Raw genomic sequence first — 25,000 nt, 5'->3', positions numbered from 1 at the left:
GTGAGAGTGATGAACAGATCTCCACCTCCCGTCTCTGAGGCGTGAGAGTGATGAACAGAGCTCCACCTCCCGTCTCTGAGGCGTGGGAGTGATGAACAGAGCTCCACCTCCCGTCTCTGAGGCGTGAGAGTGATGAACAGATCTCCACCTCCCGTCTCTGAGGCGTGAGAGTGATGAACAGATCTCCACCTCCCGTCTCTGAGGAGTGAGAGTGATGAACAGATCTCCACCTCCCGTCTCTGAGACGTGAGAGTGATGAACAGATCTCCACCTCCCGTCTCTGAGGTGTGAGAGTGATGAACAGATCTCCACCTCCCGTCTCTGAGGCGTGGGAGTGATGAACAGATCTCCACCTCCCGTCTCTGAGGAGTGAGAGCGATGAACAGATCTCCACCTCCCGTCTCTGAGGTGTGAGAGTGATGAACAGATCTCCACCTCCCGTCTCTGAGGAGTGAGAGTGATGAACAGATCTCCACCTCCCGTCTCTGAGGTGTGAGAGTGATGAACAGATCTCCACCTCCCGTCTCTGAGGAGTGAGAGTGATGAACAGATCTCCACCTCCCGTCTCTGAGGTGTGAGAGTGATGAACAGATCTCCACCTCCTGTCTCTGAGGCGTGAGAGTGATGAACAGATCTCCACCTCCCGTCTCTGAGGTGTGAGAGTGATGAACAGATCTCCACCTCCCGTCTCTGAGGAGTGAGAGTGATGAACAGATCTCCACCTCCCGTCTCTGAGGTGTGAGAGTGATGAACAGATCTCCACCTCCTGTCTCTGAGGCGTGAGAGTGATGAACAGATCTCCACCTCCCTTCACACACTGATAAACCACTGCAGCACACTGACACTATACACACACACACACACACACACACACACACACACACACACACACACACACACACACACACACACACAGAAACCCCTAATAATTGTCATTAACATATTATTTTATTATTATAACATAATTTATACTGTTTCAAGTCTTTTTCTAGAAGTTTACATTTTATTATCTAATAAATGTAAGAAATATTAGAAAATGTTGACTGAATTTAAGAATTCTTTCCGTGTCACTTCAAATTAGATATATTTTTTTGAATACACACACATTTAGTCTGCATTTCATGATTATCAACATTAATAATTCAAAAAAATTAAAGATTAGTTCATGATTTATTCATTCATTCATTTTCTCCCGCTTATCCGTAATCCGGGTCGCGGGGGCAGCAGTCTAAGCAGTCTCCCGCCTTCGACTGCTGCCCAATCCTCACAGCACCATCCCTTACGGTCCCTCCTGCAGGTGGTGAGCCCACAGGAAGTAGTTCATGATTTATATATTTATTAATAACATTCAAGTTTCTGCAGCCACAAGGGGGCAGTAAAGCTTCCAAACTGAGATTTCTGTTCAGTAAAATGTGTTTTTCACTTTACAGACCTTCTGAGGGCGCTGTTACACCACTTCTAGATTATTTTTATTATTATTATTATTATTATTATTATTATTATTATTACAGCTGATCATATTGCAAACTTACAAATATGAGTAATTATAGAAGAGATAAAAATAAACCCTATAATCTGTAATGTTATTAGTAATAATAAAGACACACCTGAATAGTTTTTATGTGGCATGTTACAATCATTTCACTATGAAGTCCTCATCATGTGTTTAACTCTGAATATGAGACATTCCATCTAACCAGCTAAATGTGTTTATGTGTAAATTTGTGTTCATGTGTGAGGAATAGAATCAAATAGTATAAAATGTTTATTTTCACTGTAAAATCCAGTGTCACAGTAAAAAAATATACAAATAAATAAATGTTAATTTAAAAAGAAAAAGAAGTAAAAACAGAGATCAGTCGTGCAGCATCATCTTGTGTTATATGAATCAATGTGTTGTGTCTGTCAGGATTTTTTTTTGTTCCCCTCTAGAGGTCACTATATGACTATTTTGGTTTTATTTATTTATTCTTTTTCTTTCTCATTTCTTTTTCTCCACTTATTCCTCATTAGTCAGCATGTATTTAAGCCGTTTCCAGAATGGTCTCTTGGGTGCTGGTCTGGACTAACTGGCATCTCGAGATCCCCCACACCTCTCTAAGACCACCTGTGGACAGTGGTCTATAGTGCAATGAGTAATGAGAGCTCCTACCTGTCTTATCGTTACTATTTTGTAGATTTAAAAGACAAACTATCCAGGTTAATGCAAGTAAATTATGGGGTGCCACAAGGTGCAGTTCTAGGACCCCTACTTTTCACAATATACATGCTTCCCTTAGGAAATATTATTAGAAGGCATGGGATTAGCTTCCACTGTTATGCTGATGGCAGCTAGCTATATATCTCATCAAAACCAGACGAAACATTTCAGTTGACTCGGATAACTAAGTGTGTTAAAGAATTAAAAGACTGGATGACTCATAACTTTTTATTACTAAATTCTGATAAGACAGAGATTTTGCTCATTGGCCCAAAAACCGGTACACAGAAGCACCAGCATTTCAACCTGCATTTAGAAGAATGTTCTGTAACTACTTGTTGAACAGTAAAAGACCTGGGAGTTATTTTGGAGCAACTTGTCTTTTAAAAATCATATCAACCATATTACAAAAACAGCTTCTTCAACCTTAGAAATATTGTTAAGCTAAGAAACATGTTGTTTATATCTGATGCAGAGAAGTTCATCTATGCGTTTATGACCTCCAGACTGGACTACTGTAATGCATTACTAGGTGGATGTCCTGCATCAATAAGAAACAAGCTACAGTTTGTCCAGAATGCAGCAGCCAGAGTTCTCACAAAGTCGAGAAAATATGATCATATAAATCAAATCTTCTCATCCCTACACTGGCTACCTGTTAAGTTTTAAATCGACTACAAACTACTGCTTCTTACTGTCAGGCGGAAGAACGTGCCGGAAACCAAAGTGCAACAAATGAAGGTTTTAATGAAAAGCAAAAATGCAAAGGGCAGAAAACCAAACAGAAACTCCAGGTGTGACTAAACCTGGTGAATGCAAAGAACAGAGAGTTTGTAGAACAGATAAAGTCCAGCAAACAACAGTAATCCAACACAGAACAGGATATCTATAGCTTGGGTAGTCCGACGTGGTGGAACAGAGGTTATATAGGGTGGTGGTTGATGAGTGCCAGGTGCAGGTGGTGAGTAGGATGAAGAGCTACTTGGAGTGATAGGTGGGTTTGGTGAAGGTGTTGCTGGTGTATTCCTGACAGTACCCCCTCCCCCAGGGGCGGCTCCCGACACCCTGAACCGGGCCCGACCCCGGGGCGCAGGATGAAGCAGATAGGCAGCGTAAAACTCCTCCAGGAGTGCTGGATCCAGTACGGTCTGTCTCAACACCCATGACCGTTCCTCGGGGCCGTAGCACTCCCAGTCCACTAGGTACTCCTAGCCCCTACCCCTACGAAGAGAATCCAGCACCTCCCACACCGAGTAGACCAAGGGCTGGTCAAATACTTCCGGCGGACGGGGCCCTGCAGCCACATCGGGGCGTTGAGTGGTCGATGGGGTGTATGGCTTAAGGAGCAACACGTGGAACGTGGGGTGAATTTGATACCGCGGGGGGAGTACCAGCCGATAAGCCACCTTGTTGATTTGCCGCTCGATCCTTAAGGGCCCAATGTACAGGGGGCTCAGCTTCCAGCAGGGGAGCCGCAGCCGGAGATCTTTGGTGGACAACCAGACCAAGTCCCCGGTCCTGTATTATGGGGCCTCCAACCTCCGTGCATCCGCATGTCACCGGGTCTCTCTCAAAGCTCTGCGCAGTTGGGTGTGTGCGGCCTCCCACGTCCTGACACTCTCCTGGAACCAGTGGTCCACTGCGGGCACATGGGAAGGTTCATCGGACCATGGAAACAGCAGGGGTTGAAACCCTAACATGCATTGGAATGGCGTGAGTCCAGTGGTGTCCTGGCGCAATAAATTCTGCGCGTATTCAGCCCAGGGCAGAAACCAGCTCCACTCTACCTGGTTCTTATGGCAATAAGTACTTAAGTACCTCTCCAGTTCTTGTATCTTCCGCTCGGTTTGACAGTTAGATTAAGGGTGGTAACCGGATGACAGATTGACTGTGACTCTGGGAGCTCCTGTCAGACACCATCTCCTCCGAGAGACCAAAGTTGTGGAAGACATGCTGAAAGAGAACTTCTGCGGTTTTTAGGGCTATGGGGAGGTCTCGAAGAGAGACGAGGCGGCAGGCCTTGGAGAACCGGTCCACGACCACCAAAACACAGGTAAAGCCTTCCGACCGTGGTAAGTCTGTCACAAAGTCGATGCCCATGTGTCACTGGGGAGTAGGCAAAGGGATGAGTTTGCCCACGGGTAATTGCTGGGGGGTCTTCGAGATGACACAGTTGTTGCAGCCCTGGAGGAATTCCGCCACTGTCCTGCTCATCCCTGGCCACCAGAATCGCCTCCGAGCCAGGTGCAGGGTCTGCCTTCTGCCAGGGTGTCCTGAGACGGGGACTTTGTGTATTGCGCTTAGTAAGGTTGGTCAACACTCCAGGGGAATGTCAGTATGGTCGTCCGGACAACCAGGGGGCACGGGTTCACCCCGCCTGGCCACGCAGGTCCCCTCATCCAACTCCCATACGATCGGACTCAGAATGAGCATAGGAGGCAGAATGGGCACCGGCTCGGTGGGTTCCTCAGGACCACAGACTTGAGAGAGCGCATCGACCTTTCCATTTTTTGACCCTGGCCTGATACTGAAAAGAAACCGGGTAAAGAAGAGAGCCCATCGTGCTTGCCGGGGGTTCAGCCTCTTGGCCTCAGGGAGATACTGGAGGTTTTTGTGATCCGTGATGACAGTAAATGGATGCATGGCCCCCTCCAGCCAATGTCTCCAATCTTCCAGGGCCAGCTTGATGGCAAGGAGCTCTCTGTTACCGATGTTGTAGTTCTGTTCAGCCGAGGACAACCTTTTTTGAGAAATAAGTGCAGGGTTGGAGTCGAGGTGGATTCCCCCCGACTGCTGGAGAGGGTGGCCCCTACGCCTGTGGACGATGCGTCCACCTCCACCACAAATGGGAGCTGGGGGTCTGGATGGTGGAGGAAAGGAGCAGCATAGAACCTTTTACCCATAACTGCTAATAATCTTGATAAAATGTCTAACAACATAGACCTTATCCTCACTAGCACATTAGACACCGTTCGGTTAAAAAAGGTTAGAGAACAAGCACCTGCACCTTGGTATAATAATTATACTCATGCCCTCAAGAAAACAGCCTGTAGTCTGTAAAGAAAATGAAGGAAAACTAAATTGGAGGTATTTAGAATTGCGTATAAAGACAATATGTTTAGCTACAGACAGGCGCTAAAAGCTGCTAAAGCTGAACACCTGAGCAAACTCATAGAAAACAACCCAAACAATCCCAGGTTCCTTTTTAGTACAGTAGCTAAACTAACTACAAATCAGGTATCTGAAAAATGTGTCCCATCACAGTTTAGTAGTGAGGACTTTATGAATTTCTTCACTAAAAAGATTGATAGTATTAGAAAAACAATTGTGGCGGTCCAACCTCTGACAGCGTCTCCTGACACACTCTCACCTACAACTCCACAACTACACTGATTTACATGTACAGGACAGGAAGAGCTGTATGATGTTATAACCAAAGCTTAATCAACAACATGTCAGTTAGATCCCATTCCAACTAATCTATTGAAGGAAGTGTTACATACAGCTGGTGAACCTCCTCTCAATATTATTATAACTATTCACTATCGTTAGGTCATGTCCCTGAACCCCTCAATTTAGCAGTTATTAAGCCCCTCATTCTTCTTCTTCTTCTTCTTCTTCTTTTTCTTTCGGCTGCTCCCATTAGGGGTCGCCACAGCGGATCATCCGTCTCCATACCACCCTGTCCTCTATATCTGCCTCTTTTACACCAACTACCTGCATGTCTTCCCTCACCACATCCATGAACCTCCTCCTTGGCCTTCCTCTTTTCCTCCTACCTGGTGGCTCCATCTTCAGCATTTTTCTACCAATATAATTCATGTCCCTTCTCTGCACATGTCCAAACCATCTCAATCTCGCCTCCCTCACCTTGTCACCACAACATCCTACATGTGCTGTCCCTCTAATAAACTCATTTCTAATCTTGTCCATCCTCGTCACTCCCAACGAAAACCTCAACATCTTCAGCTCTGCTACCTCCAGCTCCACCTCCTGTCTTTTACTCAATGCCACTGTCTCTAATCCATACAACATCGCAGGTCTCACCACAGTCCTATAAACTTTCCCTTTCATTCTTGCAGATACTCTTCTATCACAAATCACTCCTGTCACTCTTCTCCACCCACTCCACCCTGCCTGCACTCTTTTCTTTACTTCCCTAACACACTCTCCATTACTTTGCACTGTTGACCCCAGGTACCTGAACTCCTCCACCTTCTTCACCTCTTCACCCTGCAACCGCATCACTCCACTGCCCTCCCTCTCATTCACACACATGTACTCTGTCTTACTCCTACTGACTTTCATTCCCCTTCTCTCAAGCGCATATCTCCACCTCTCCAGGCTCTTCTCAACCTGCTCTCTACTCTCACCACAAATCACAATATCATCTGCAAACATCATAGTCCAGGGAGACTCCTGTCTGACCTCGTCCGTCAACCTGTCCATCACCACTGCAAACAGGAAAGGGCTCAGGGCCGATCCTTGATGTAGTCCAACCTTCACCCTGAACCAGTCTGTCGTACCTACTGCACACTTTACTGCCGTCACACTGTCCTCATACATGTCCTGCACCACCCTCAAATACTTCTCTGACACACCTGACTTCCTCATACAATACCACAACTCCTCTCTCGGCACCCTGTCGTACGCTTTCTCTAAATCCACAAATACACAATGCAGCTCCTTCTGTCCTTCTCTATACTTCTCCATCAACATCCTCAAAGCAAATAAGGCATCTGTGGTGCTCTTCCTCGGCATGAAACCATACTGTTGCTCACAGATGGTCACCTCTTCTCTCAGCCTGGCTTCCACTACTCTTTCCCATAACTTCATGGTGTGACTGATCAACTTAATTCCCCTGTAGTTACTGCAGGTTTGCACATCTCCCTTATGCTTAAAGATCGGTACCAGCACACTCCTTCTCCATTCCTCAGGCATCCTCTCCCCTTCCAGAATCCTGTTAAACAATCTGGTTAAAAACTCCACTGCCATCTCTCCTAAACATCTCCACGCTTCTACCGGTATGTCATCTGGTCCAACCGACTTTCCATTCTTCATCCTCTTAATCGCTGCTCTCACTTCCTCCTTACTAATCCTATCTACATCCTGCTTCACCAACTCCACATCCTCCAACCTTCTCTCTCTCTGATTTTCCTCATTCATCAGCTGCTCAAAATACTCCCTCCATCTTCTCAACACACTCTCCTCACTAGTCAACACATTTCCCTCTCCATCCTTTATTGCTCTAACTTGCAGTACATCCTTCCCAGCTCGGTCCCTCTGCTTGGCCAATCGGTATAAATCCTTTTCTCCTTCCTTAGTGTCCAACCTCTTATACAGTTCCTCATATGCCTTTTCCTTGGCTTTCGCCACATCCCTTTTAACCTGCTGTCGCATCTCCTTGTACTCCTGCCTACTTTTCTCATCACTCTGTCGATCCCACTTCTGTTTTGCCAATCTCTTTCCCCTAATGCTCTCCTGCACTTCCTCATTCCACCACCACGTCTCCTTGTCTTGCTTTCTATTTCCAGATGTCACACCAAGTACTTTTCTAGCTGCCTCCCTCATCACTCCTGCGGTAGTTGCCCAATCATCCGGCACCTCTTCACCACCACCAAGCCCCTGTCTGACCTCTTCCCTGAACCTCACACTACACTCTTCCTCCTTCAGTTTCCACCATCTTATTCTTCTTTCAAACCTTACTTTCCTCCTCTTCTTCTTCGCCTCCAAAACCATCCTACAGACCACCATTCGATGCTGTCTAGCTACACTGTCCCCCGCCAACACCTTACAGTCTCCAATCTCCTTCAGGTTGCATCTCCTACACAGAAGATAATCCACCTGTGTGCACCTTCCTCCGCTCTTATACGTCACCCTATGATCCTCCTTCTTCTTAAAATACGTGTTCACCACTGCCATTTCCATCCTTTTAGCAAAATCTACCACCATCTGCCCTTCCACATTCCTCTCCTTAAAACCATACCTACCCATCACCTCCTCATCACCTCTGTTCCCTTCACCTACATGCCCATTAAAGTCTGCCCCAATCACCAATCGTTCTTTCCTAGGTACACCATCTACCACTTCATCTAATTCACTCCAGAATCTTTCCTTCTCCTCCATCTCACAGCCAACTTGTGGAGCATAGGCACTGATGACATTTATCATCATCCCTTCAACTTCCACCTTCACGATCATCACCCTATCAGAAACTCTCTTCACCTCCACTACACTCTTACTGTACTCTTCCTTCAGAATCACCCCTACACCATTTCTCTTCCCATCCACACCATGATAAAACAGTTTAAACCCACCTCCAATGTTCCTGGCCTTACTCCCTTTCCACTTGGTCTCCTGAACACACAACACATCTACCTTTCTCCTCTCCATCATATCAGCTATCTCTCTCCCTTTACCCGTCATAGTACCAACATTTAAAGTACCAACCCGAACCTCTACTCTCCTACACTGCTCCTTTTCCTGCCGTCTCTGTAGACGCCTTCCTCCTCTCCTTCTCCTCCTTCGGCCAACAGTAGCCCAATTTCCACCGGTACCCTGTCGGCTAACGATACCTGTGGCGGTCGTTGTTAACCCGGGCCTCGACCGATCCGGTATGAAATTCTCATTTGTGATCCGCATATTTGATTTGGCACATGTTTTACGCTGGATGCCCTTCCTAACGCAACCCTCCCCATTTACCCGGGCTTGGGACCGGCACTAAGAGTACACTGGCTTGTGCCCCCCTAATGGCTGGGTTTATTAAGCCCCTCATTAAGAAACCTAATCTGTATCCAAACATGATATCGAATTACAGACTAATTTCAAATCTCCCATTTATGTCTAAGATTTTAGAAAAGATTGTCGCTGCCCAGTTATGTTCCCACTTGCAAGAGAACAATATCTTTGAAGAGTTTCAGTCAGGTTTCAGGCTCCATCATAGCACAGAAACTGCCCTAGTTAAAATCACTAATGACCTGTTTTTAGCTTCAGACCAAGTCTTCATCTCGCTGTTAGTTTTACTAGATGTTAGTGCTGCATTTAACACTATAAATCATGATCTCCTCCTAGATCACTTACAAAATGATATCGGCATTCAGGGACAGGCATTAAGCTGGTTTAAATCCTACCTGTCTGATCGTTACCATTTTGTAGACTTAAATGGAAAGCTATCCAGGTTAATGCTGGTAAATTATGGTTTGCCACAAGGTTCAGTTTTATGACCCCTGCTTTTCACAATATAAATGCTTCCCTTGAGAAATATTATTAGAAGGCATGGAATTAGCTTCCATTGTTATGCTGGTGATACCCAAATATATATAGGGGGTAATGAACGCCATCTTCCACTCGTCCCCCTGGCGTATGCACACTAGATTGTACGCGCTCCTGAGATCCAACTTGGTAAAGATGCGGGCCTCTCGTAAGTCCTCCAGGGAAACCAGGACCAGTGGGAAAGGATACAGAAGCGGGGAGATCTGTGCATTCAGGCTCCTGTAATCGATTCATGGCCGCAATCCACCATCCTTCTTCTCCACAAAAAGGAAACTGGAGGCAGCCGGAGAAGACGACGGGGTGATGAAGCCCTGTTGGAGGGCCTGTTGGATATAACCCTTCATAGCTCGGTGTTCCGGGGCTGACAGGGAATAAATCCAACCTTTAGGTAGCGTTGCCCCCGGCATCAGGTCGATGGCACAGTCCCACTGCCGGTGTGGGGGTAACTGGTTAGCAGCCTCCTTGCTAAAGATGTCAGTGAAGTCCTGATATTCCTGCGGGATCTCCACCCGAACAGGCTGGGGAGCACCAGTTTCATGGGGGTCTGGAGTGGTGTTGGGAGTGGTTGCAAACAGCTCTGCCAGCAGGCGGAACTTCACTCCATGATGTTGCACTGGTCCCAGGAGCATTTGGGGAATTGCTTGGCTAGCCAGGGACGACCCAGGATCACGTCCACTGTGAAATCTTCCAGTATGAGAAGCTTTATCCCCTCACAGTGTAGCACCCCGACCTGGAGGATGATGGGTGGAGTGCAGTACTTGATCCTGCCCTTTCCTAATGGCCGTCCCTGGATGGTCTGAACAGCCAGTTCCTGAGTTCCCCTTTCCCGGCGTAGCTGGAGTCGGTCTAAGGAGATGAAGTTCCCCGACTAGAGCGGCGGCCGAAAGAGAGAGAGCAGGGGTTATTAAGGAGACAGTGAGCGTAGACAGGATAGAGATGTCGGAGGTGAATCTTACGTTACTTACCGTCTGGCGAGGAGGTCGAGCAGGACACTGGGCCACATGATGTCCCCTCTCTCCACAGTAGAGCCATGCTCTGGCCACCCACCGGCGTTCCCTTTCCTGCTGAGACAATCGCTGTGATCCAAGCTGCATCGGTTCGGGTTCAGGAGCTGATGACACCGCCAAGGCTTGGGCTGGTTCGGCCTCTGGGGTCCTGCAGGCCATAAGGTGCTGGGAGACACGAATGGATCTCTGGATGACTCTTCCAGCCCCAGAGTGTCATCATAGGTGGCCATTGCTAACCGGAGTTCCTCATTTAGCCCCATATGATATGTTCCCAGCAGCGCTGTCTCATTCCAAACACTGGTGGCCGCCAGAGTGTGGAAATGGAGGCTTTGTGTTCCTTGCCACAGTCATCCCAGGCTTCATCATCAGGGATAACACACACCATTTAATTTCATTCTTAAATTCTGTAAAGCTGCTTTAAAGCACTTGTCCATTGTGAAAAAACGCAATAGAAATAAACTTGACTTCACTAATGTCCGAGAGTCCCAGCTCCTCCCCAAAAACATCGCTGGACTTGTGGAGCAGCCTGATTCCCCAACAAGCCACAGCATACAAGAGAGCACTAGCTACAAAAGTCTGACAAAACATCCTTAGCAATGTCCAGGAGATATTGAAGGACGCCTCCTTAAAAAGTAGCAGTGGCTCTGGCTCTTTATATAGAGCACTGTTTTTAGTCCAGTCCAGTTTATTGACAATGTAACCCAGCCATTAGGGTTGCACAAGCCAGGTCACTCTTAGTGCTGGTCCCAAGCCCGTATAAATGTGGAGGGTTTTGTTAGGAAGGGCATCCAGCGTAAAAACATGTGCCAAATCAAACATGCGAATGGTCCGCTATGGCGACCCCTCATGGGAGAAGCCGAAAGAAAGAAAGAAAGAAAGAAAGAAAGAAAGAAAGAAAGAAAGAAAGAAAGAAAGAAAGAAACAAACAAACAAACAAACAAACAAACAAACAAACAAACAAACAAACAAAGCGCAGGTAGGACATTTTGGAGGCAAGGTGAGGGAAGAAAGATTGAGGTTTGGACATGTGCAGAGGAGGGACATGGGGTATATCAGTAGGAGAATGCTGAGGATGGAGCCACCAGGAAGGAGGAAAAGAGAAAGACTAAGGAGGAGGTTTATGGTTGTGGTGAGGGAAGACATGCAGGTAGTTTGTTTGAAAGAGGCAGATGTAGAGGACAGGGGGTTTTGGAGACGGATGAGGTACATCTAACTAGTCATCATGAGTTTGTTTAAAGTTAAAAAGGGTGAACTTTAAAAAAACGAGTAGGGAGAACTACAGACCTAACCCAGCCATTAGGGAGGCACAAGCCAGTGCACTCTTAGTGCCGGTCCCAAGCCCGGGTAAATGGGGAGGGTTGCGTTAGGAAGGGCATCCAGCGTAAAACATGTGCCAAATCAAATATGCGGATCACAAATGAGAATTTCATACCGGATCGGTCGAGGCCCGGGTTAACAACGACCACCACAGGTATCGTTAGCCGACAGGGTACCGGTGGAAATTTGGCTACTGTTGGCCGAAGGAGGAGAAGGAGAGGAGGAAGGTGTCTACAGAGACGGCAGGAAAAGGAGCAGTGTAGGAGAGTAGAGGTTCGGGTTGGTACTTTAAATGTTGGTACTATGACGGGTAAAGGGAGAGAGATAGCTGATATGATGGAGAGGAGAAAGGTAGATATGCTGTGTGTTCAGGAGACCAAGTGGAAAGGGAGTAAAGCCAGGAACATTGGAGGTGGGTTTAAACTGTTTTATCATGGTGTGGATGGGAAGAGAAATGGTGTAGGGGTGATTCTGAAGGAAGAGTACAGTAAGAGTGTAGTGAAGGTGAAGAGAGTTTCTGATAGGGTGATGATCGTGAAGGTGGAAGTTGAAGGGATGATGATAAATGTCATCAGTGCCTATGCTCCACAAGTTGGCTGTGAGATGGAGGAGAAGGAAAGATTCTGGAGTGAATTAGATGAAGTGGTCGATAATGTACCTAGGAAAGAACGATTGGTGATTGGGGCAAACTTTAATGGGCATGTAGGTGAAGGGAACAGAGGTGATGAGGAGGTGATGGGTAGGTATGGTTTTAAGGAGAGGAATGTGGAAGGGCAGATGGTGGTAGATTTTGCTAAAAGGATGGAAATGGCAGTGGTGAACACGTATTTTAAGAAGAAGGAGGATCATAGGGTGACGTATAAGAGTGGAGGAAGGTGCACACAGGTGGATTATGTTCTGTGTAGGAGATGCAACCTGAAGGAGATTGGAGACTGTAAGGTGTTGGCGGGGGACAGTGTAGCTATACAGCATCGGATGGTGGTCGGTAGGATGGTTTTGAAGTCGATCAAGAAGAGAAGGAATGTAAGGTTTGAAAGAAGAATAAGATGGTGGAAACTGAAGGAGGAAAAGTGTAGTGTGAGGTTCAGGGGAGAGGTCAGACAGGGGCTTGGTGGTGGTGAAGAGGTGCCGGATGATTGGGCAACTACTGCAGGAGTGATGAGAGAGGCAGCTAGAAAAGTACTTGGTGTGACATCTGGAAATAGAAAGCAAGACAAGGAGACATGGTGGTGGAATGAGGAAGTGCAGGAGAGCATTAGGGGAAAGAGGTTGGCAAAACAGAAGTGGGATCGACAGAGTGATGAGAAAAGTAGGCGGGAGTACAAGGAGATGCAGCAGCAGGTAAAAAGGGATGTGGCGAAAGCCAAGGAAAAGGCATATGAGGAGCTGTATAAGAGGTTGGACACTAAGGAAGGAGAAAAGGATTTATACTGATTGGCCAGGCAGAGGGACCGAGCTGGGAAGGATGTACTGCAAATTAGAGCAATAAAGGATGGAGAGGGAAATGCGTTGACTAGTGAGGAGAGTGTGTTGAGAAGATGGAGGGAGTATTTTGAGCAGCTGATGAATGAGGAAAATCAGAGAGAAAGAAGGTTGGAGGATGTGGAGTTGGTGAAGCAGGATGTAGATAGGATTAGTAAGGAGGAAGTAAAAGCAGCGATTAAGAGGATGAAGAATGGAAAGTCGGTTGGACCAGATGACATACATCAGGTGTGTCAGAGAAGTATGTGAGGGTGGTGCAGGACATGTATGAGGACAGTGTGATGGCAGTGAAGTGTGCAGTAGGTACGACAGACTTGTTCAGGGTGAGGGTTGGACTGCATCAAGGATCGGCCCTGAGCCCTTTCCTGTTTGCAGTGGTGATGGACAGGTTGACGGACGAGGTCAGACAGGAGTCTCCCTGGACTATGATGTTTGCAGATGATATTGTGATTTGTGGTGAGAGTAGAGAGCAGGTTGAAAAGAGCCTGGAGAGGTGGAGATATGCGCTTGAGAGAAGGGGAATGAAAGTCAGTAGGAGTAAGACAGAGTACATGTGTGTGAATGAGAGGAAGGGCAGTGGAGTGATGCGGTTGCAGGGAGAAGAGGTGGAGAAGGTGGAGGAGTTCAGGTACCTGGGGTCAAAAGTGCAATGTAATGGAGAGTGTGTTAGAGAAGTAAAGAAAAGAGTGCAGGCGGGGTGGAGTGGGTGGAGAAGAGTGACAGGAGTGATTTGTGATAGTAGGGTATCTGCAAGAATTAAAGAAAAAGTTTATAGGACTGTGGTGAGACCTGCGATGTTGTATGGATTAGAGACAGTGGCATTGAGTAAAAGACAGGAGGTGGAGCTGGAGGTAGCAGAGCTGAAGATGTTAAGGTTTTCGTTGGGAGTGACGAGGATGGACAAAATTAGAAATGAGTTTATTAGAGGGACAGCGCATGTAGGATGTTTTGGTGACAAGGTAAGGGAGGCGAGATTGAGATGGTTTGGACATGTGCAGAGGAGGGACATGAATTATATTGGTAGAAAAATGCTGAAGATGGAGCCACCAGGTAGGAGGAAAAGAGGAAGGCCAAGGAGGAGGTTCATGGATGTGGTGAGGGAACACATGCAGTTAGTTGGTGTGAAAGAGGCAGATGTAGAGGACAGGGGGGTATGGAGACGGATGATCCGCTGTGGCGACCCCTAATGGGAGCAGCCAAAAGAAGAAGAAGATGATTTGTGTAATTTATTTAGGTTATTTTCGAGAATAAATCTTAAAAAAAGCTTACCTGAATCAGAGAACATCCAGCCCCTTCTAAAATGAAGTTGATGAGGGGAAACCCTGTGCACAATGCTAGGGTTAGACTGCGCATGCGCAATGACAGGAAGTGAAACGCTTGAATGAAGAAATCAAAATGTTACGTTTTCCCAACTTAATTGTTTATTATGTGAAAATGTGAAAACTCCCTGGGCAGATAATATGATCGGAGTCCCACAGCCAACAACTTAATGTCCAAGCTGCAGACACGTTCCTTAATCATCATGTGACACAAATTTCCTGTATATGAGATTTTCTAGTTTTATTTACTTTAAGAGCAGTCAGATTTACTTCATAAAAGCATGCAAACTGCACTATAATATCCATCCATCCATCCATCCATCCATCTTCTCCCGCTTATCCGATGCCGGGTCGCGGGGGCAGCAGTCTAAGCAAAGATGCCCAGACTTCCCTCTCCCTAGACACTTCTTCCAGCTCTTCCGGGGGGACACCAAGGCGTTCCCAGGCCAGCCGGGAGACATAGTCTCTCCAGCGTGTCCTAGGTCTTCCCCGGGGTCTCCTCCCAGTGGGACGCGCCCGGAACACCTTCCCAGGAAGGCGTCCAGGAGGCATCCGGAACAGATGCCCGAGCCACCTCAGCTGACCCCTCTCGATGTGGAGGAGCAGCGGATCTACTCCGAGCTCCTCCCGAGTGACTAAGCTTCTCACCCTATCTCTAAGGGATCGCCCAGCCACCCTGCGGAGGAAGCACATTTCGGCCGCCTGTATCCGGGATCTTGTCCTTTCGGTCATGACCCAGAGCTCATGACCATAGGTGAGAGTAGGAACGTAGATTGACCGGTAAATCGAAAGTTTCGCCTTGCGGCTCAGCTCCTTCTTCACCACGACAGACCGGTACATCGACCGCATTACTGCAGAAGCTGCACCGATCCGTCTGTCAATCTCCCGTTCCACCCTTCCCTCACTCGTGAACAAAACCCCTGCACTATAATATATCCCTTTTAATGCAACAGTAAATAAAGGCCTAGTTTTAGCTTTAAATAATAACATTCAGTAAAACATTAAATTTGGTAATAAATAATTAGACATGTAGTGAAGGTCTACTTTGTAGGGAATGTCTATATCTAAAACATGAACAAATGCCTGCCGACTCACTATAATTTATACCTATACAGTGGAGTATTGGTATAAAGTAAAAACACACAACACACAATCCCAATACTGTTATAACAGGTTTATTTCTCAACCCTTTAATTTTCACACCACAGCTTTAAAACATTTGCATCTGTTAAAACAGTCAGGAATGTGGCCTGTAACAAACGTAAAAATAAAAACTTTTGTTTCAAAGAAGTGCCATAATCACTTAGCAGACAATAGCAACTGGTACTGCTCTCATACACATAAGCAACATAGTGCCAAACCATTAATAGCCATAACCATCACTCAGTCAATCAAATGCACTTTTCCTGATGCTTTTAACCGAACCCATTGTCACCTTTCACCTGCAGTTACAAAGTGCTGTGTGTGCAGCAGGATTGCAAAAACAATTGCAAGAATAATTGTTAAATATAAATTATACGAACAGAATCGTCTGAGCATAAGTCATTTAAAAACCTCCATGTATCTGCAGCGAGTGTTTTTTGCTTTCAACACAATTATAGCAAAAACAAAAACAAAAAATTTAAGTAGTGCAACAATGACTTAACAATGGCAACAATATCAACCACTCTTCCACTAACTCTTCAACTAACTCTTTAATCATTTCACTTACTCAACAGGAGGTTTTTTAGAGTTTGGAGTCTTGGGGGGAGTTTGTTCTCTCCCAGCCTAAGCATCACTCTCTGGATAAAGTTTAACGTGTTTTTCATGGCCCTTGGATATTCAAGGTGGAGAGCATAAGACAGACCAAACAAAAGGCAAAATGCTTGTGGTAAGCTTGTGAGATTGTCCATCACAATACCTCCTTCCAGAATGATGGCAGTTGAAAGTGGGTTTAAGTGGAGATGACTTGAAAACACAGGTGCATCTTCACTGATAACAGTCAGCAAGCCAACAGTCACCTGTGCCCAGCCCTCATTATCGTTTGAATCCTGTATGACACAAAAACTCCATTACAACAGTGAAATATTATCTATCTGTCCTGCCTACACAGACTTCAAGTCTTGTTCATTAGTTTATCATTAATTTCACAGTTTCTTTTTGTTTGACAAATGTGTTACTTTTTACATTTCGGCTGTCATCTGCAGCATTCCTCAGAAGCATCACCTGATTGCTGTGATTATCACCTGTGTTTTTCTGGTGTGACCTGCCTGTTGGACCAGACAGATCCAACAGCCTGGCCACGACAAAACAAACAGTGGAATCATTTTACACAAACCTGCATTTTCCTGCATCAACACATGGGCCATGGATCATTTTTACTGTACATAAAAAGATTCCTGCTGCCAATCTTCCACACCTGTCAGCAAGCTGGATCGAACCCAGTTCATTCTTGCTGTGAGTGACCAGAACTACCCAATGCACCACTGTGCTCCCTTCTAGTACTGAACTCACAGGGACACATTCCATATTCTTATTTTTCTGTAACTGTGCACGAACTTACAAAAGCAGTGTTGTAGAAGTTACTCGGATCGTCACCAAGTAGTATTGGGAGGCCTCTGAGAACAAGGGTACGTAGTGCTGTCACATCTGGCTTCTAATGGAAAGAACAAATTAAGTTCAGGATAATACAATATTTAACGTTACAATATGAACACAAAAGTGTACATGAAAAGAGTTTTATCTAAAAAAAATTTTTTTTCCAGTAAAGAAAAGTCATCTCCAATTTCAGCTATTTTTTCTCCAACACTTCCTTTCTTGGACTTGAAGATATAGACGAAGCGTGGTGTGAAGCAGTCCAATGCATCAAAAAAATCGTTTTCTAGATTTGTGGTGGCAATCCTGTTGAACTCTGCATATACCTGCAATGCACAGCAAATACACAAAAACATGTGACTAGACTGGCATTTATTATTAGTGTAAACAAAAAATTATGTGTGTCAGTTCTTATTTGTCCTTCTGAAAAAAGTGCAGGCCACCGCTCCTTCAGGGTTTTCACTAGAGGTTCGGTCTCCACAATCTCCCGTCTCCGCAGTGGGAAGGTCTGATCCATCTTTGAAGCAATAAAAGTTCCACTGGGGTTCCGTTTTTTCATTTCTTCAACCAGAAGCTTTCTTTCAGCCTCTAGTCCATCTTCATTCTGGCCCTCAGAAAGGTTAGGTAAGTAATTCACCTCATACATTTTTTGTCTTTTGAGGCCTTTTGATGCCACTTTATCCCTGTGTTTATTGCAACTTCTGCACATCCAGCTTTTCTCAGTTTAGTGCGATAGTTTCCAATTTTGTACATCAAGCTGTTCTTCGAGGCAGAGCACCCATCTGGTGAGCCTGGTTCCCTCAGACAGGGATGTTTTTTTATGAGTGCTAATGCCACAGAACGGAATCGTTCTTCATTTGGATAGGCATCACATTTGTAGATCTCCTCAGCAAGTTTCTCCAAAATACCATGCTTCATGTCTCTTGGCACATTCAGGTAAGTACAGTCTCGTAAAAACAGAAGATTTGCCTGTCTCAGTTGGAATTCCACATCAACTGGAAAATTTGGAATGTCAAAAAATTCCCTTGTCTTGTTGATGAGCTTGGTGTCCACAAAGACTCTGTATCATCTGAGGAGACTTGAGATAGACTGGGGGTAGAGGTAGGTATCAGTGTCAGTGTCACCAATGGTATGACCTTGACAGGAGCTTTTGTAGGCGGCAAATCTTGTACATCATCAAGGTTGCAGAGGGAATTATCAAAGTCAGGATCTTCATACATGAGAGAAAAATCATCCTCGAGTTTGCATTTTTCTTTAACTATTATCTTAAGTTCTTCAACTGTTTCTGGTCTCCCATCTAGTGAGACTTTATGTATATCCTGTTCATTTACAACAACTCTTAGTTTAAAGCTTCCCATGTTCCTATAAAGAGCAGACATGACTTTAGTGCCAATTTTACATGCAATCATTCAGCATAATATATAACGCTTCAGTATCACATACACATTGTCCTTTATTTGATAGGAGGATAAGTGGAAAGGATCATTTAGATCAGAAAAATGAGAATGTGAGAGACCCTGCCCCACTGAAGCACAACTCATAAGCACGCAAGTGTTCAACATACCATGAAGCCAAGCCAACAACTCTTCTCTTTTATCTGTGGCAAAAATGCACAGCTTACAGGTCCACTGCATCTGCAATAGGTTATTTTAAGAGTAATTTTTAGTGTTTATTTGATATGTATAATACCCTCCAAACTTTTGGATTTGAAACCCGGTCTCTCGTGTCCCGCAGAAATGCAAGTGAACATTCTGAGGTACCGATTGTTTCAAGCGTTTCAGGATTAGTTAACATTAACCTTCGCTCTGTGGATCTCTCTCACTTTACATCATACAAAAAGTGTTATTTTCCCCCGCTATGTTTAACAAAAATCAGTGTAGTTGTGAACAGAAAGGGCAGAAAAAAAGAGAAAAAAGGTATTAACACCACGTTAGCCTAGCGCTAGCTTAGCGACCGCATTAGCGGTGTTAGCTTAGTAATAGTTTAAAACATTTCTAAGAGAAAAAACTCACCAAGACGGTTGGAAGGTCATCAGCTTCTCAAAATCATCCACTCTTACAGTCACTGCCCTGCACAGCACACAGAGGAGAAGTCTTTCTCTTCTCCCTCAGTCTTTCTCTTCTCCCTCAGTCTTTCTCTTCTCCCTCAGTCTTCTTTTCTCCCTCAGTCTTTCTCTTCTCCCTCAGTCTTTCTCTTCTCCCTCAGTCTTTCTCTTCTCCCTCAGTCTTTCTCTTCTCCCTCAGTCTTTCTTTTCTCCCTCAGTCTTTCTCTTCTCCCTCAGTCTTTCTCTTCTCCCTCAGTCTTCTTTTCTCCCTCAGTCTTTCTCTTCTCCCTCAGTCTTTCTCTTCTCCCTCAGTCTTTCTTTTCTCCCTCAGTCTTTCTCCTCTCCCTCAGTCTTTCTTTTCTCCCTCTCTTCTCCCTCAGTATTTCTTTTCTCCCTCAGTCTTTCTTTTCTCCCTCTCTTCTCCCTCAGTCTTTCTTTTCTCCCTCAGTCTTTCTTTTCTCCCTAAGTCTTTCTCTTCTCCCTCAGTCTTTCTCTTCTCCCTCAGTCTTTCTTTTCTCCCTCAGTCTTTCTTTTCTCCCTCAGTCTTTCTCTTCTCCCTCAGTCTTTCTTTTCTCCCTCAGTCTTTCTCTTCTCCCTCAGTCTTTCTCTTCTCCCTCAATCTTTCTCTTCTCCCTCAGTCTTTCTTTTCTCCCTCAGTCTTTCTCTTCTCCCTCAGTCTTTCTCTTCTCCCTCAGTCTTTCTCTTCTCCCTCAGTCTTTCTTTTCTCCCTCAGTCTTTCTCTTCTCCCTCAGTCTTTCTTTTCTCCCTCAGTCTTTCTTTTCTCCCTCAGTCTTTCTCTTCTCCCTCAGTCTTTCTTTTCTCTCTCAGTCTTTCTCTTCTCCCTCAGTCTTTCTCTTCTCCCTCTTTCGGAAGAGAGCTCCATTTGTGCAGTGTTTGTTAGATAAGTAATTATAAAACAAATGATAGTTAGAGCTATAACACAAGTAGAAGGAACAAATCCACACACAGGTATTATTTGTTTGATCCTCGAATTGTGAAAATGTCGGCACGGCGCGAGACGTCCAATGACTTCTACAGCACATGCGCAGATCTGATTGCTTTTAGGGTTCGTTAGAAAATACTCGCTCTTAGCACGTGACAGCAAATGAAGCCCTGCTGTGATAGTAACTTAAACCTGATTAAATTTACTCAAAATAAAATTAGCGAGTGATCATGACTTAAGACATGTTAACTTCACTCATAATAAACAGTAAAATGTACTTTTTTACCCTGCAATTACATCTTACTTTATAAAAACTATTAAGTAGTACATATTAGTACTGGTAACTTATCTATTCAAGTCATGACAACTATTAGATTTTACAGTGCATGAGCAACTGCAACAAGTGGACGTCCAAGTGGACTCCTGAACATGACACCTGCACATACTGTATACCTGTGTGTGTGTGTGTGTGTGTGTGTGTGTGTGTGTGTGTGTGTGTGTGTGTGTGTGTGTGAGTGTGTGTGTGTGTGAGTGTGTGTGTATGTGTGTGTGTTTGTGTGTGTGTGTGTGTGTGTGTGTGTATGTGTTTGATGTTCTGAATTGTTCGGGGTCGAGTTCACGTTGGTGCTGGGTTTTGAACTCATAACCGTCTGATCAGTAGATAAATATTTTTCTTTGTTACTGCCTGAGATGTTCTAGAAGGACATTAAGCACAGATTCATCACTACAAGATCCACTCACTCAACTCAAACACACATCATCACATTCTAGTGAAAAGAATCAAAGCACTTTTATTTCATTCAATGTATAAAAATAGATGATTGTTACAGAATATGAAAAACAGCTAATTAAAGCATGAAAATATAAAATATAAACTTTTTCTCATTCTGAAAGCTAAAAAAATCTTATTTGTTGTATATTTGCTTGTACTGTGTTTGTGACAAATAACATCTTGAATCCTGAATCTATAGTTTAATAGGATTTAATATTAAAATGAACCTTCATTCACTCATTACAAAAGTGAGAATATTGAATTAAAGCTGAGATTATAAAACCAAGTCCTGAGAAGAAGAAAAGAAACGAGAGAATCCTGAATGAAACCTGAGGAACTCCAATGTAAATCTAAGAAAACTTTATAAAAACTGTTTATATATTTACACTAATGACATCTACTAGATCTGACTTGCAGCATATCCAGCTAGCGAATAAACACTGCAATATAGCAGGCTAATCTAATTAGCATGTCATAGTGTGAATATTTTACAAAGGAAATCTGAAATCCAATTAATTTCTATAGTTTGGAGTTAAAAACACAGAATTGAACAGAAATGTAAAAGTGTCTTTGTTTGAACTGAATAAAAAAGTATAGTTTTAAGGAATAAAAGCTTTTTGTTAGTTGTGAAGTGGTTTATAGTCACTAACACATTTCTAAACACACTGAATAAGAAGTTGATGAATGGAAAACATGAAGATGAAAATCCGAGCAGTTTTGATGATAGAATTGTTGTGATAAATGAGTTGTGGTGTGACAGTGATATTGAAGTTGACTTATAGCATTAAAAGTGTAGGAAAGGAAAAGCTGGAGATTTTGCATGAAGTCATATGAAAGGGGATTGAACTCTCACTACTCTATTTACTAATAACTAGGGGGAGAATCAACACCATTCAGAAAACATGACATTATTGGAAGTAGAATCAAATCATTTTTTGTCTTTGTAAAAGTTGAAATGTAATTTCCTGAGAAAAGGCCTTTGGTGGCGTGTCTCAGTCACATGGTCCCTGTTTTTCTGAGATTTCTCCTTCACCTCATCACATTCTGGAAAAGAAATACATTGAGCTCTTGAATAGATGGTTTGGATTGTAGTCATTGTGATGGAACACCTTCAGAATCCAGTCAATGAGGCACCGTGTAGGAATGTGTTTCAGAATATTTTTCATCATGTGTAAAAAAGGATCTTTATCAATTCAGCTTTCTTCATATAAACACAGGACATGTGTAGAAGATGGAGAAGGAAATGAGACAGAAATCTAGAACTTCTCTAAACTGTTTCATAAATATGGCTGCACTTGTTCAATGACAGAATGGAGATTATAAAACACAAAGCTGATCTTTAGATTATATATGGTCTAGAATAAAGTCTCGCTTTAACTTCACTGCTTTTACACTCATGTACATTAGCAGAATAAACACCTCACTTACTTCCTGTTTCTCCTACATCCTGTTCCTCACTGATGACATCATCATCATCATCTTCATCTTCTGGAGTGTGTAGTGAAGAAAGAAATGAAGAAGTAATAAATGACTGTGTGTGTTGCTGTTATAGTAAAATACTGAGTTACAGGGTGGTGTGATGAAGCTGAGTTACTGTTACCACACTAACGTTGATCATTTCACTTTAACTGCACGTCCCCAAGTCTTTTATTCCTCTTATACCAATTTACCAACAATTACACTTTTTACACACAGGAAACTATTCAATGTGCTAATTAAAAAAAAAAAGAATAAAAGGAAAAAGGAAAATACAGGGAGTGGAGCACGCTAGACAGTTTTTGAGAGAGCAGGCTGTGAGAACTGCGCTCGTATGTCAATGCCTTCTCTCCGCTCCCAAGTGGCACTCTCCAAGGAGGCGGAGGCGGAGCTATGGAGTTGGGGTGGAGCTACATCGGTTCCTGTGGGAGCTGGCTGCGCTCATTTGGCACACATTTGATGCAAATTGTCTGCACAATCTGTGCATGATCTGCGCATATATTGTTCCGCGCTCATTGTGCTGCACACATATTGCTCGCATAGATCCGCTCCCAAAAAGCAATCCTCAAGAGGTGTGCTCTCACTCCTCATGGTTAAAATAAATTAATTAATAAATAAAAAATATCAGTAAACATTTTCGGGGGTTGTGACCCACGCCGTAGCCAAGCTACATAACTTGGCCGGCTCATGAGCAGAAATTCCCTCCATTTAGTAAGCTGGACGAGTGCTTTCCTCTCTCCCTACCACCTCACCCCTTAGTCAAGCCACTTGGTGGGCGCAGCCCCAACCTCAACCCACCATCTTCCATCGGTGCTCTGTGCCGAAGCCACATTAAGTGACAGATCTGAGGACTGTCATTTAAAAAAAAAAAAAGGGTATGGCGAAAAAGACTTGACATAGGATGTTTTGGGGATCCGGCCATAAAGGGGCACGTTGCACCACATGTATCCTGTGCCTGTCCTGCCCCGGCCCATTCAGGGACCTGGTCCATTAACCCTGCCACTGAATGTGCTTCAGGGCACAGCCAGCTCCAGCGAGCATCATCCTCGGTCTCCACCCGTTCTCGTAGTGGTCCAGGAGAACTCGTCGCATTCTTCAAGGCTGCTAGTGTCAGTGAGCAGTGGTGGGGACTAAATAGGTGTGGACCCAAATGCAGGATAAACACAGGGGTACAGAGAAAACAGGCTTTAATTAAAAGGCACAGGCAAACAATAGAGCCAGCAGAAAGGCAAAGGCAAAGGCCAGGGTCAAAACACAGGCAAACAATCGAAAAACCAAAAACCAGCGAACAGAACTAGGGAGGGCAGTGCAGAAGATCCTGACAGTACCCTCTCTCCACTACCGTCTCCAGGTGGCCCAGTTTTGTCTGATGTCTTGGAAGTAAGAGGTGGCAGAGAGAAGAGACATGGCCTCACAACCCGCCCTGGGTGGATGGAGTGGGTCTGGTGGAGGGAAATACTGGACAGGCACGAAAATCCTGTGGCACAAGGAACGTTGGGTGTCAGCGGTGGACACAGCAGAACTTGCACGCCACGAAACCGGGAGTGCGCCCTGTGTGCCCAGAAGATCCTGACACATAGAGTCGCTTCAGATTACTGCCCCGGCTCTAGGCACACCAGAGCTTGAGAGACTGATACACCTAAGAGACTTCCTGGCAGCCTGAAAAGCTCTGCCAGATGTGTCTCAGTGGGTCCTGCCCACTGTAGAGCAAAGCTATTCAATTCATTTCGAGTCTTGTCCGCCCCGTTTTGACGGGGTTCTTCCTTTCCCAAACAGGCTCTGGTCATGGAATGAGATGTAAACACTCTCCTGAGGAAGAAGGCCATCGAGGTGGTTCCTCTATCAGAAAGGAGAGTCTGTGTTTTACAGCCGGTGGGTTGCATCCTATTTTTGATCTACGTCAGCTGAAACTCTCACTAATGAGACTCAGGTTCAGGATGCTGACCCTTAAGCAGGTCGTGTTTCAAATCAGATCCAAGGACTGGTTTGTCACGGTAGATCTAAAGGATGCGTACTTTCATGTATCCATCCTTCCTTCTTAAAGGAAGGGCTGAAGCTTACCAGTATCGGGTTCTCCGTTTGGCCATGCCCTCTCACCCCGCACCCTTACAAAATGTGTTGATGCGGCACTGGTCTCCCTCAGACTTTAGAACATCCGCATCCTAAGCTATATCGACCATTGGTTGATGTTGGCTCGTTCAGAGCAGTTAGCGGTCTGGGTTTTGGGGTTTCAGCTGAATGCCAGTAAGAGTGTGCTTTCTCCATTACAGAGAACAACCTATCTCAGCATTATGTGGGATTCGACAAATTTGCGTCTTTCCTCTGACCCGCCCAAGGTCTATGAGAAGGACCCCATATTCTTTGGCACATAAATTGCCTAGAGATGCTGGCAGTGCTTGTAGCATTGACTCACTTTCCCATACCGTTCCGACGCATTGTCTCATTCCCTCAGGGAACTAGGGTTACATAACCTAGAGACAATCCCTCACCAGCTTTTATTTTCATTTGTATATTTAAAAAAAACCTGACCTGTGATGATGTTTGGGTTTGTTTCAGCAGTAACTGCATCATCATAGTTCTCACACACGTCCTCT

At 44.7% G+C, this 25,000-nt stretch overlaps 1 protein-coding gene across 7 annotated transcripts in view; it reads right to left on the bottom strand.

The window, feature by feature from the left end:
* Positions 1-25,000, bottom strand: part of LOC310719362 (antigen WC1.1-like) — an 89,811-nt gene that overhangs the window by 22,577 nt on the left and 42,234 nt on the right. The window lies entirely within an intron of this gene.

This window comes from Silurus aristotelis (assembly GCF_946808225.1).
Source record: "Silurus aristotelis genome assembly, chromosome: 24".
In the NCBI taxonomy this organism is placed as follows: Eukaryota; Metazoa; Chordata; class Actinopteri; order Siluriformes; family Siluridae; genus Silurus; species Silurus aristotelis.
The sequence above is the reverse complement of the archived record's forward strand: the minus strand, read 5'-3'. Positions and strand labels throughout refer to the sequence as shown.